The sequence below is a fragment of the Carassius gibelio genome, chromosome B25 (assembly GCF_023724105.1).
Source record: "Carassius gibelio isolate Cgi1373 ecotype wild population from Czech Republic chromosome B25, carGib1.2-hapl.c, whole genome shotgun sequence".
Classification (NCBI taxonomy): domain Eukaryota; kingdom Metazoa; phylum Chordata; class Actinopteri; order Cypriniformes; family Cyprinidae; genus Carassius; species Carassius gibelio.
Window position 1 is genome coordinate 15,297,263 of NC_068420.1, and position 13,101 is coordinate 15,310,363.

General features: G+C 35.3%; 2 protein-coding genes across 3 annotated transcripts in view; both read right to left on the reverse strand.

Moving 5' to 3' along the window:
* The window catches only part of LOC128013979 (OTU domain-containing protein 7A-like), a 73,745-nt gene extending 62,729 nt beyond the window's left edge, over positions 1–11,016 (reverse strand). Inside the window, exon 1 of one of the 2 annotated variants that reach the window (XM_052597190.1) lies at positions 10,863–11,016. The gene's annotated coding sequence lies outside the window, so the exon portion shown is untranslated. Of the gene's footprint in view, positions 1–10,638; positions 10,835–10,862 lie in introns of those variants that run through there. The other variant, XM_052597191.1, reaches the window with a different exon arrangement.
* Positions 1–13,101, reverse strand: part of LOC128013988 (annexin A2) — a 327,457-nt gene that overhangs the window by 115,613 nt on the left and 198,743 nt on the right. The gene's annotated exons all lie outside the window — the stretch shown is intronic.

Sequence of the window (13,101 nt, forward strand, 5' to 3'; positions counted from 1 at the left end):
AAAAGGAGCAAATTTTTGTAAGTATTCTGATTAATTATCTCCCTTGACTTTATGCCTCCACGTCCCCCCGATTGCCTCATAGACAGTAAAAGATTGTCTGCGAGCTTCTCCTCCTGTCAATACGGTAATTTATCTACTGTGTGACAGAGAGTCGCTGGTTATGATGCAATGGTTAGCTTATTGTTTTACAAAAACTGCTTCTACGGTACCATAACATAAGATACAAGGTAATGGAGCCTTTTATGCATTTTTGTGTTTCTTTAGAAATAATGAATGGACAAATGGAGTCTTTAAACGCCTCAGATGTAAAGTTATTCGCTGTCAAAGTGGTGCCAAAATGAATGGGAGTCAATGGAGTGCTAACAGCAGGTGGGGGTCCGCTAGCCAATGGCGGCGCCCAGGAATGCTTCAAAAAAATATTAAACATGCAATATTTAATATTGCATTTGTCCTAATGTTTGCAATATTTTTTTATTTATTGTATTATTGTATTAACTTTTATTTAATTTAAATTCTATCGCAAATTAAATTGCTCAAATATCGGAATATTGCAAATTGTTCTCCATATTTTAATTTTAACAGTAAAATTTAATTGTGCAGCCCTGCCTAACAAGTGTTACATTTTAATTTGTTTACATTGTGAAAGATTAATTAAATTGTTAATGCTTTATGCATTTGTTTGATTAACATGGTTTGTATATTAATTTATATTAAATCATAAATTGAGAAAAAATAACAAAAGGATTACTGAAATAAATAAATAAAACATTTAATAGGGTCATATTACTGTTACAATGTTAATAAATTATTAAATTGTAAAAACCCTAATTTAATAATTTCACCACCCTAACCCTAATTTAATTTAGTTTACGATTATGAAAATGTTAATAAACTGTTGTTTAATTTGGATAAATTATTTCAATTAATAAGCCATGCTTTTTGAATTCAGAAAAAAACCAAAGTCGAAAAAAAAAATACCAGCAACAAAAAAACTAACCAATGGAGTCTGGTGGGGAATAGATTTAAAGAGCCCTGCTATTTGTACTATTTATCTAAATAACACTTGTCCATGTTTGTGGGATGGCGATATAACAAAACAATGCTAGCTTGGTAAATTTTGTTAATGTATGTTAGCTAAAACAACAAGCTAACATACTTTAAAATGATCTTGACAGCAAAAAACAAAACGTCCATAAAAGGCAGAAAAATCATACAGTATCTGACTGTTAACACTACAGACAGACAGAACCTTATTTTACCAAGTGTGACATGTTCCTGGATCAACATCTTTGTGGGTGAGTGGTGATCAATTTTCCATTTTGTCAGTTCTCCATTGCTTAAAGAGTTGACTTTCGAAATATGTAGTTAGTTTTGGTACACAGCTCGTTGTCTCCTGAGAGAGTGCTGATGGGAAACAAAGGCTCAGTGGGACACTGGGTGGAGATGACGTGTGTGTTGAGCACACTTTGCCTGCTGCGTGTCAGTTTGTGTCTGGGCTGTCATTTTCTTGCACCCATCCCCCAGAGTAAAGGCCACAGTACGAATGTCACCGCTGGCCACCATGTGTTTGAGCCAATACACCCGGCGTCCCTCTTGATCGAATTTTCACTGTCACTTATGCGTCTCAACATGGCTTTCTTCCAGATACAATTGACATTGTCTCACTCTTCCTTTCGAGAAGAGCCCAAACATCCGTATCCTTCACCCCTCCTTCATCCTCCTCTTTTTCGCCTTTCTGTTCTCTTACGCTATTGAGAGATGCTTTAGGTCTCATCGGATTGTTTTAATTCATGCCCTACTTCTGTCTAGTTGAAGTATGCAGAAATCCTCCAAATGTAGTAGAATGGCCTACTTCCAGTGAATATAATATAGAAAGAATATGGAGTTCACCCAACTGCTCCTCCCTTATATGCATTTTTTGCATTGATCTGTATTCTGGGCTGGATTTATTGAGAATAACGCTTGTAATAACTGCATTTAGAAGGTATCCAAATGAATTTATTTTATATATAAATGAACAGTCTTGCAACTGTTCAAAAGTCTAGAATTTTTAGATTTTTTTATTTTATTTTATTTCTTTTTAAAGATGATTCTTCTCACAGGCTTCATATTTGCCACTGGAAATACAGTAAAAATTGTATTATTCTGCGGTTTCATTTCAGCTTTGTCTATTTCATTACTCCAGTCTTCAGTGTCACTTGATCCTTGAGAAATCATTGTAAATAGATTTGATACTCAAGAAATGTTGAAAACAGTTGTGCTGCTTAATATTTTTGTGGAAACTGTGATACATTACCAGCATGACAAAGGCCTCAAAAATGCAAAAAAAAAAAAAAAAAGACATGCCAAAATCAATAGGGCTTTATGACCATATAGGCCTGCATTTGAGCACTGAGTGTGCATTGAGCAATCACAGTGTGCACAGTGGCCATAACGAGGGCACTCATGAGCACCCTTTTGAAACCGAAAATGACAAATAGGACACACCATGGTCTTGTGGACCTGATAGATATGTGAAAACGGAGGCCATTAGATAGCCATTAACTAGTAAAAGTCAACATAAATGGTGTTCGCAACTCATTTCCATTTCAAAAATGTATGAAAATGGCTATAGAAAACTAGGACAGAGGTAAAATAAGGTGACCTCAACTGAAAGGGAAAGAGTTATTACATTTTCATGTAGCTGTCCTTTTAAAGCTAATATAACAGTGCAAATGTAGCTACTGTTCACAAAACAGATAAGCTGGCGTCAAATAAAGATAAAAGCAAACAACAGCCTCTTACAAAGTGCCTATTCTTCTCCATAATTAAGAGATACGCAGAGAAAGCTGTTGATGATGTTAGCATTGTTAATGCTACAGTAGCATTGTGTAGCCATTAAACAAGCAAAGGGAAACATTTTCTGTTGACAAAATGTAAAATGCTAAAGACAACAACATAAGTATGTATGGTTATAGTAGCAAAGTGGATGAAATGATAGATTTGTGAAAAATCTTAACTGTGGTGACTGTCTAGCAGCTAGCACAACACACTATTAGCACAATGACTGTAAGTGTATATTTCAGCTTTGATACAAACCACTACTGAGCTTTTTGGCAACATAACTAAGAATTATTTAGTTCTGAAATCATTAGGAGTGAATGAAATACTCATTAAACATTAATGGTGATGTGATGACATATTCTAACAACATTAATATTGCAACATCCCGTAAAACACAGGGTCCACTTGTGACATCAAGTATTTCAAAATATATGAATGGTAAGTTAAGATTCATTCAAGCATTTACTGAAAGCCCTATTCATATTTTTATTCCTGCAGCTGTTACTGAAAACACAATGAAATCAATGCTAATTTCTTTTCCACATCCTACCCGACAGAAACATCTTGTAGATTCCTGTAAATGCATCAGTGTTTGAGTCACTCATGAGTCGAATGAGCGTAACCTGTTTAAATGCAAAACCATCAGCAAATTACATTTCCAGACCCACACAGAATGTACATTTTCACATTTTCTGACCTTATTCTGAGGAAAAATCTGTTCATTAGATTTACATATGGCAAAAAAAAAAAACTTAATTCAGAGATTTGCATTTTGCAAATGAGCCTAAAATATATTTAAACCATTATTTAAAAAGCATTTGCCAAAACACAAATTATAACTGATGTTTAGATTCTGTGTTAATTTGCATACCTCTGCAAATTAATTTTAATATTTCAATATAATATTTATAAAAAACTAAAACATTTTTTTTTAAATGGAATTTCAGAACTAAACCAAAATGGAAAATGGAATTATAATGAGGAAACAAATAATAATGTTCAAATTCTGGTAATTATGCACCATATGCATATTTATTCCTTCATTTAATTTTAAGTCACACCGATAAAATGCTTGGAAGCTTTTTTCTTACATGGGATAAAAAAATATAATAAAAATACTTCTCATCTCACAATTCAAACCTTTTTTTAAAGGTTTCTCATAAATGCTGAAATCTTATCATTGTTATAAAGTATAAACATATGATTATGATATATACACTAGGAATTGTGAGGAGAAAAGTCAGATTTTATCTCATAATTTCACTTTTTTCCCTCAGATTGCAAGTTCATATATTGCAATTCAGACTTTTTTTTTTCTCAGGTTTTTTTTTTTCAGTATTTTTCTCAGTATTTTGAGAAACAAATTCTGAAGTGTGATATTTAAACCTATTATTAGCTATTATTTATTAATTTTAAATTCTCTGGCCTTCCATAGAAAGAAGTGTGATTTCTTTAGATCCATCAAAAAGCATCTAAACCCTCCCAAATTCATAACCTCTGCCTTGTGGTCTCAGAACCGTGACCCTCAGTAACACTGTCCTCATACCTCCTTCATAAGAACTTCTCACCCTGTCCATCTCCAGTATGTTCTGCCTTCCTGACCTGACCCAGCGTCTGTCGGTTTGAAGGGCATATATAACCTGTCAGGTTCTTCGTCCGATAGCCGCTGTTCCCGGTCCAGTCTCCGAGCTGTCAGTCAGATTCCTCACCACACTTTGAGTAGCTCCTCAGACTGTCAGTCACATCTGAAGTTTGACTCTCCCTCCAGCTTCTGAGAACAAGCTGATCTTTCTTAAGGACATCTCTACTAGGTTATTCAGCAAGTGACTCGTTTTTGTCCTAACTATAAAAGGTGACATCATGAGGTTTGGTTACAAAACACTCAAAAAATCAAACAAGTAGTTGTTAGGTGAACTATTCCAGGCACAATTGTATAGAAAATGTACTTCCAACTATCATTTTTTATAAACCTGCTTTAGCCCTGCACTCATCTGAAGTGCTCCTGAATGAGAAATATCACAATCTCAACCTCATCTTCACTGGTCCCGTCAGAGGACACTCTTCATTCAAATAGGATTCAGGTAAACATCTTTTTGACCTTAGACATCCTACAACTCTAAATGAAGTCAACGGTACATTAAAAGTCTTCAGATAAAGCACATGAGTCACATTAAACTAGGGCTGTAGCAAATATTCATTAAAAACCTGTCAATTAATCTGTGTCTATTAATTGTCCATGCACTTTGCATTGAAAACATTTTAGCATGAAGGCTTTTCCTCACCCCAGTCTTCACTACACTTAACAGACTTTAGAAAACGTCAAACAGATGTAGCGCAATAGAATAAGAGCACAGTAATTCTGACTTAAATATACATTTAGCTCAAATATTTCTCATTTTAAATGAAAAGTATAAAAAATACTGCCTGTAACGAAAGTAACTATTTTTGTAAAAGCAGAAAAGGGACTAAGAAAGTAAATGTAAAATATCCTATGTTCAAATGAATGAATGTGTTTGTTACTCATACCAGACGGCTTTTTTTAAATCATGTGTAATTCAGTGGTTTTAACTTCTGTTTTTAAGCTACAAGAAATTTGACTAACTTGAGGTTATGCTGAGTATTTTTAAGGAACAGTCCACCCGGAATGATATTAATGTCATCATTTACTCACCCTTGTTCAAACCTGTATTTCCTTTTTCTATGTAATGCAACAAGAGGTAAAAAAAATAAAATAAAATAGAAATTAGCTATATATATATATATATATATATGGCAGTCTTTTTGATACAATGAAAGTGAATGGGGACTGGGGTTGTCAAGATCAAGGGTTTGTAAATGAAGACAGAATTTCCATTTTTGGTGAAACAATTCCTTTCACAAGATTTCTGAGTACTCGCTGATTTCCCCCGAGATGACGTGGGATTGAAAACACTGATAGAGCCGATGCTTAGTGACCTCGCGGAGCCTCTACATTTCAGAGATCCCACAGATCCTCACACTGTTCCCTCTCAGAACGGCCTCATTCAGGACATCCCATCGACGCTTTGGCTTCAGTAGCAAATTACTACACAAACAGATCAGTCTCTGAACGGTTCGATTCTATATTGATGCCGACAATTTCTCTCTGTGAATAGGAATGAAAACAATTTAATGCTATTAAGAATGATAAAAGTCAAGGTCAAATATTAACAATCAGCAAGTGCCAAATGAATGTAAAATATAATTTTTCTATAATTAAATTTATATAATTTATATAAAAATAACTGTAATAAACATAAACAAATTATAGTCGGCTGGTTAGGTTAATACTTTTTGCCAAATGTCTTTTTCAGTTTTTTACCATTTGTATGTGTGGTAAAAAGTGACATGTAAAAATACATTAGTTTTTGTGTGGCTTGTGGCCATGAAGCTACACTGGCAAGCTTTTTGAGTTTCCATATGCATGGCCTGACAATCAGTGTGAATGTGACACCCAGATTAGAGCTAGAGAATGTGAACGAGACCGATCTCAGGAAATTAAAGTCATCACAGAATTACCCGTCCCATCTAGAAAAGCCGTCTCTGACCCACACAACCCTTCCAGATTTTCTCCCTTCTCTCGCTGTCTTTTCAGTCCCTTCATTCCCTACTCTCTCTCTCTCTTTTTCTCTGAACCAGTGCTCCCCACAATCCCTTTCGCCCTCTGGGTGACCTCTCTGTGCCAGTGGACAGACCACTTAACATTGCTTCCCCACCTGTAGAGCTGCAGAGGGAGCGGGTCACAATTGAAAGCCTGTGCAGTGATTGAGCACTGATTGCTGTGGGCCACTTGACTCCTTTCATCTCATCTCAAGGACTAAAACTTCTGGAAAATGAGGCAGATGGACTGCTGCAGAAAAACAGAAAGCTTCTGTCTTTGATGGGATGAGCTTCCTGGCTGAGCAACACTGAAATGGCCCTGACAACATTTATGTATTCAAACAATCAAAATAGGACAATATATAATAGTTCGCCACAAGTTAAATGCACAATACAACTATATTTAAGCTGCTTTCATGTCGATGCTCTAAATATAGTCTAAATATGCAGAGGTTGTCATGCTTCATAGAATTACATCTTAGGAAAAAACCAATATGTCAGATTTTCCCTTCCTCTTGATTGCATTTAGATTTGTTATTGGCAGATACTTCGCTTCTTCAGGGACTTACCTACTAAAGTGCATACAATGTGTTTATGCCAATTAATAGTTTAACCCGAAATTAAATTTGTCTTGAAGTGCCAAGTTTGACAATGCAAAAGGCTGGCAGAAAAGATGGAACAGGATTGAAATTAAATCAAACTGGTTTAATGAATTAAACGACGTGGTGCTGGACGGGACAATGCGAACGGCGCAGGACTGAAACTAGCAAACACACTTGCGATGCACACTGCGTCGCATTGTGTCGGGTGTATGATAGGGCCCCATGTCTTTATTGGCATTGATGGCTCCATAAAAAACCTTTAAAATCCATGGAAACTTTGTTTTTCAGTTTATTTAAAATGTTCCTTACAGTAAGGAAAAGTGGTCCTTTTAAGAACTGTTCACTAAAAGCTTGACTGGTTCCCTCTGTCCACGTCCCATTAGTTTTGACCCACCAACCTTGAAACCTCAAAAGCTGTACAAAAAAGTATCAAAGTCTGTGATCGCTTTTAACAAGTGAATTCATTTTATGTCAGATTGCGGAGACTGATCTCAGTAAAGGTCTTATAACACGAAAAAAAAAAAAAAGATTGGTTGCCAAACATTGTCCTGTGGTGCCCCGTCGCATACAGGACTTCAACGGCCCGGGGTTTCTGCTTTGGTGCCTTGCCCTGATCATCCCATCTGTCTCTAAATCATCCTCCTTTCTCTGTTTCACATAAATAAAAAGCTGGAGTCTTGCAGACTGGGTCAATAGGGGTATGTCAGATTGTATGACAGCATCTGAAACAATCAGGTCAAGGTCATACATGTCCATGTGTGCTACCTACTTTTGGAGCCAACATTTAATAAGATAAAACAAACCAACAGAAAGGCCGTCCGCTTGAAAGAGTGCGGCTTGTTTGCTGTGAAAGTGGAATGCAGCTTTATGTTTGTGAGGTAATGTGTTGCATTTATCACATCTCAGAGGAACTTGTTTGGCCTTTTCTAAATTTCCCCTCAAGGATCAATAAAATATTTCTCCGTCTATTTATTATTTCCTCATGCTTTAAGTTTAACCTTCAGTCCCTAGTAAGATTTATGGCTATCAACTCACAATATAGATCAATATTATATGTTTGCTTGAGCCTAGTAGTTTAACAGCATCAGAAATAATTATTTCTGGATAATTCAGGTAGTTTTAAAAATGTTATATAAATATTATATTAAAAGTACTAAGTAATATATTCAAAGTACACACACATCGATAAATGCTCTAAGACAAAACAAACTATAAAGACTGTTCGCACATTGCCAGAAAAGTTTACCTTCGAACGTGTGAAGGTTTCTTGTTACAGACAAGCTGTTAATAAGAAAAGAAAATATTTTCCAAAGGATTCAGTGTGCCTAGAGGTGTCAGCAAGTCAGCTGGCGATCTTCTGGGTGCGTCTGATGCTAAAACAATCGGACAAGTGCGTGATAGCCTGAATTGAAACTTCCTCCTGACTGACATTCTTAAGAAACCACAAGCACACAATATAAGCAATGTTATAAAAGTTCACTCAGGAGTCAAATGTCAAAAATCAAAATATTCGATTTTACAAACATACTCTTTTCGCCTACTACTAGTTTTAACCTCAGACGTCACGCCAACGGACCTTCAGCTGAACGTCTGCATATGACACACAAAAGTGGAAACGCTTCAAGAGTTTCAAAGTCGTCATCGGATTGGTTGAATTCTACAGGATTTCTGGCAGACGTGTGTGACACGCTCTTTAAAGTTCTGCCTGGAAACAGAAATGCTGTGGCGCCAAACCCCATCACGAAAGAAGAAAGCTGTCGTGTTTACAACTGTGACGACGAGCGCTTATCAGGATCAACTAAACGCTGGAGTTTCAAAAGTATGTGAAATATCTGTTGCTTCCCCCTTTCCTATTTTGTTTGTTTGTTTGAATTGATGTTGTTTTGTTAATAAAAAAAGAAGTTTGCGGCATAGAATCTTTTAAATACTTCAGGGAGTTTTACACACCAGTCTGATTTTGTGCCAACATGCTGAAACAACACAAACTGTGATTGGTTGTTCGACATGTCGGTAGAAACGGCCTCATGAGCGCGACTTAGCCAATGAAAGCTGCCATGGATTCCAGACCTTCAGCTGCTAGCTGTAGCCAACTACAAATATGACAAAGCCACAATATCCCATAAATCAAATGAAGCTCAAAGGTGCAGTCAGTAGTTTTTTGCTAAACGTTTATCTGGCTCTTGTTGGACTCTATACTGACACCTTCTGGCCTGGATGCATGATTTTGTTTGTTTACTAACTGCAGCTGTTTCAGGATGAAGATGTTTAGCTTTTTAAAGCACTGGTTTATAAGGCCCATTCACAGCAAAGTAAATAACTATAACGATAAAGATATATTTATAGAAATCGATCTAAATTTAAAGAGTCCACATAACAACTATAACAATAACGACACAGTGGAACAACAATTTCACTGGAATCATTTTCAGCACAATTTTCCAGCTGATGAACAATAAAAACATTGACAGCCAACCAGAATCCATCCTGCTTTAAAGTGCTAAAACATTTAAAGCAGCAGGCGACAAAATGCAGTGCATGCTTATAATGAACAGAAACTCACCGTGCTTTGGCGTGGACACTGCTGTAATAATCGTTATAGTTATCTTTATATTTATTGTTCTTAGTGTGAATGAGCCTTTAAAGTGCTATACAATAAATAGTTTACTATAGTGCTTTAAAGTTTTTACTTTAAAGAGTTTTTCTTGGAAACAGATCTGAGCAGTAACTCTCATCCTTTAATGATTAAACAATATTGTTAACCATTCAACACTGCAGCATATATCTTAAGCCTCCGGAATGAAAACAAAGATGCTCTGTTTCAATTTAAGGAGTAAAATGTAAGAATTAAAATTGTGGAAGCAGAATGGTCTCTATATTTAATCTTTTTCTTGGGTCAGAATATTTATTGATTTGGTAAACAGCCACTTTGTGACCTGCAACCAACTAACTAACTGTACATTATCTTATTTGTACCTTAATTTATTTTAAATCATTATAAGTCATCTTGAAGCCCTCTAGAAGTTACAACCTCCTATAGTTGATAACCACCTTGGAGTATCCAACTCATAATATAACTGATTTTCCAAAACCTTTCTGAATTTCTTAATGTCTTAAACTTAGCTCGAGCAAAAAAAATTACTGAGTGCACTTTTAAGCATAAAAGAAAAAAAACCTAAGTCCATCAGCCCGACTCGGGGCCTAAACGCACCACTGGTGGATAGCTAGATTGTTTACAGCTACCTTCAGCCCACAGCACCTATAAAATAGGCTATATATTAAAAGCATCTATAGACTGAATAACCAAAGAGGCTTTCTGACACACAGAAACAAGGCATGCTGATTTCTGAGGTTTGTGCATATACAGTAGAAGCAGTGAATAAGAAAACATCCACCATCATCCTTCTCTCACATCAAATAGTTCATATTTGATCATCATTTTGTAATCCATAAACGGGTTTTTCTGTTCAGTCTATTACGCAACAGTCCCAGCCCGTACTGAAATACAGCCCTATAATGTGTCTTCAGACAAAGAAAATTCAATCTCCAATCATATCGCAATGCATTGGATAATGATGCGCTGAAAAGACGCCCTTACCTCAAATCCATCAAAATAATGTCTATTTATTATCCCACACACGTCCCTTTGTTCAAACCGTCCTTTGCTGGGAAAATAAATAAACAAAAACACCGTATACCCGCAAGATGCGTCTTATAGCGGTCCAGACACGTAGCCTACAGAAGACAGGTGCACCTGGATCACCTCTTACTGCACACGGATGCTCCGTATGCCAGCAGGCTATTATTTAAGTCGCGTCTTACCGTTCCTCAGTCAGTCCTTAGTCTATTCCTCATCGTCCATAAAGCAGTCCGCTCGAGAATGGCTTTAAAATCATATGCCCAGCCCGCTGTATTCTTTCACATCCTCATGTCATTCACTGATGCAGCAGAGGCACCGAAGACACGCCCACCTCATCTCTTACCCCTACTTGAATGACGTCAGGGAGAAACAGACTCCGCCCACAGCCCACTCTCACGCCTATTGAATGACGTAATAAATGAGCTACAGACTCCGCCCACCGTGGAAAACAGCTGTCTGTTGAGATTGCTATCAGTGTCTGTGCGGTGTCACACATTTTTCTATACACGAATAAAAGACCATTTTGTTTTGAATCAAACCAAAAATCTATCTGAACATTTATTACATAATATAAATAGCATCGATAAGCGGTTTCCCAACAGTTTCTCTTTTTTTGCTATATTTAGCATATTCTTATTGTTCATTACCTATTTATAATTTAATTTAATTTAATTTAATTTAATTTAATTTAATTTAATTTAAATGAATGAATGAATGAATGAATGAATGAATGAATGAATGAATAAATAAATAAATAAATAAATAAATAAATGTATTTTTTTTCCTCCATAAGAATTTATTTTAATGGGCGACTTTTATTAATTTTGTCAATCAACAAATAAGGTACTTGTCGTTGATTAATTTTTTTTTTTTTACATTGCAATAAGTAAACAGTTGTGTCTTCAGATTCTAATAAAAAATGTTCAGCAAGAGGTTCCTGTCATATAGTTATTTTATTATTTTAGTTGTTGTTTATATTCTTTGTTAGCCTATTTTATTATCATATTTATTACTTTTAATATTTTATTTTCTTGTTGTTGTTGTTGTTGATTTATTCTTTCTTTTTTATTATTAATCATTTTTATATTTTATATTATTATAATTGTTGTTGTTGTTGTTGATTTTTTATTTTGTTATTATATTTATTATTTTTATGTTTTATAATATTCTTGTTCTTGTTTGTTGTTTTAATCTTTTGTTATTTTATTAAGGGGACCTATATTGTTATATTTATAGATTTTATTTATTTATTATTAGACAGTCAATATATAGAAAGTCATCTGTAAGCAAGCAAGCAAGCAAGCAAGCAAACAAATAAATAAATAAATACACATACATTCAATCATAGATACATTCCCTACATCCCCCTTAGACAATATGGGCATTGATCATAATGATACGATACGATCTAGTTTTTAAGTTTAGAATTTTTTATTATTATTATTCTTTTTTTTTTTTTTTTTTTTTTTGCAGAGGAACAGGGAATGTAAAAAAAAAAAAAAAAAAAAAGCTTTCTGTTAAGACAGTGGAGAGCCTGTTGTTCGGTCTGATTTCTAAGCAATTGCACACACTCTGCTGCCCTCTACTGCTCATTTGTCTTCATAGGTTTACACAGAGCTCGCTACAGACTGGATTTACACACTGTAAATCAGGATCCTCCAAAACATAGTTTTCTTTGAAATCCCTATATAAAATATTTTAGCTGTCTACAACATTATCATTTTTATTTTATTTTCATTAGGTTTCTTTTAAACCTTTTATTCTATAGAGTTGGAATACAAAAAACAACAAAAAAAACAACAACAACAATAACAACAAAAAATATGGCAAGTTATCAGTATGATCCAATAAGAATATTTAGTTTTACTGTGTAACTTGGGTGGCTTAGCTCACTCAATCTGTTTACCGATGAGGCCAGGACAGATTCACAGGAAGCTGAAGTCCACTGGGACAGAAATGAGAAAAACACACGAGACAACAATAGCATGCAACATACAGGTCCTAAATCTGGAAGTTAATGTGAAGCCTTATTTGAAATAAACTCATATCACATCTCACATAGTTTGGCAAAAGTAATCCAAAGCGTGAGATGCTATAATATGAGATTCTGTTCTAAAACTGGACTTTATGTTAAAACCCAAGCATGAGCACTGGAACTTGTAAGACTTCCTTCAACAGGAAAGTGGCCCAGAATATTGAGCGAAAACAACTGCACTGAAGAGGCTTTGATCCAGAAGGTTAATGTGCATGTCCTTAATCCTGTTTCTGGAGTGGCCTAAAAATCCTGCTCACATCTAACTTGGAGGCAAAGCAAATTTGCCAAAAAGGAATGCGCAACAGTGAGACTCAGAGATGCATTTGCTGACACCTAGGGTAAACTTGGAAATACAAATGTGATGAAATATACAGAGAATTATGGGA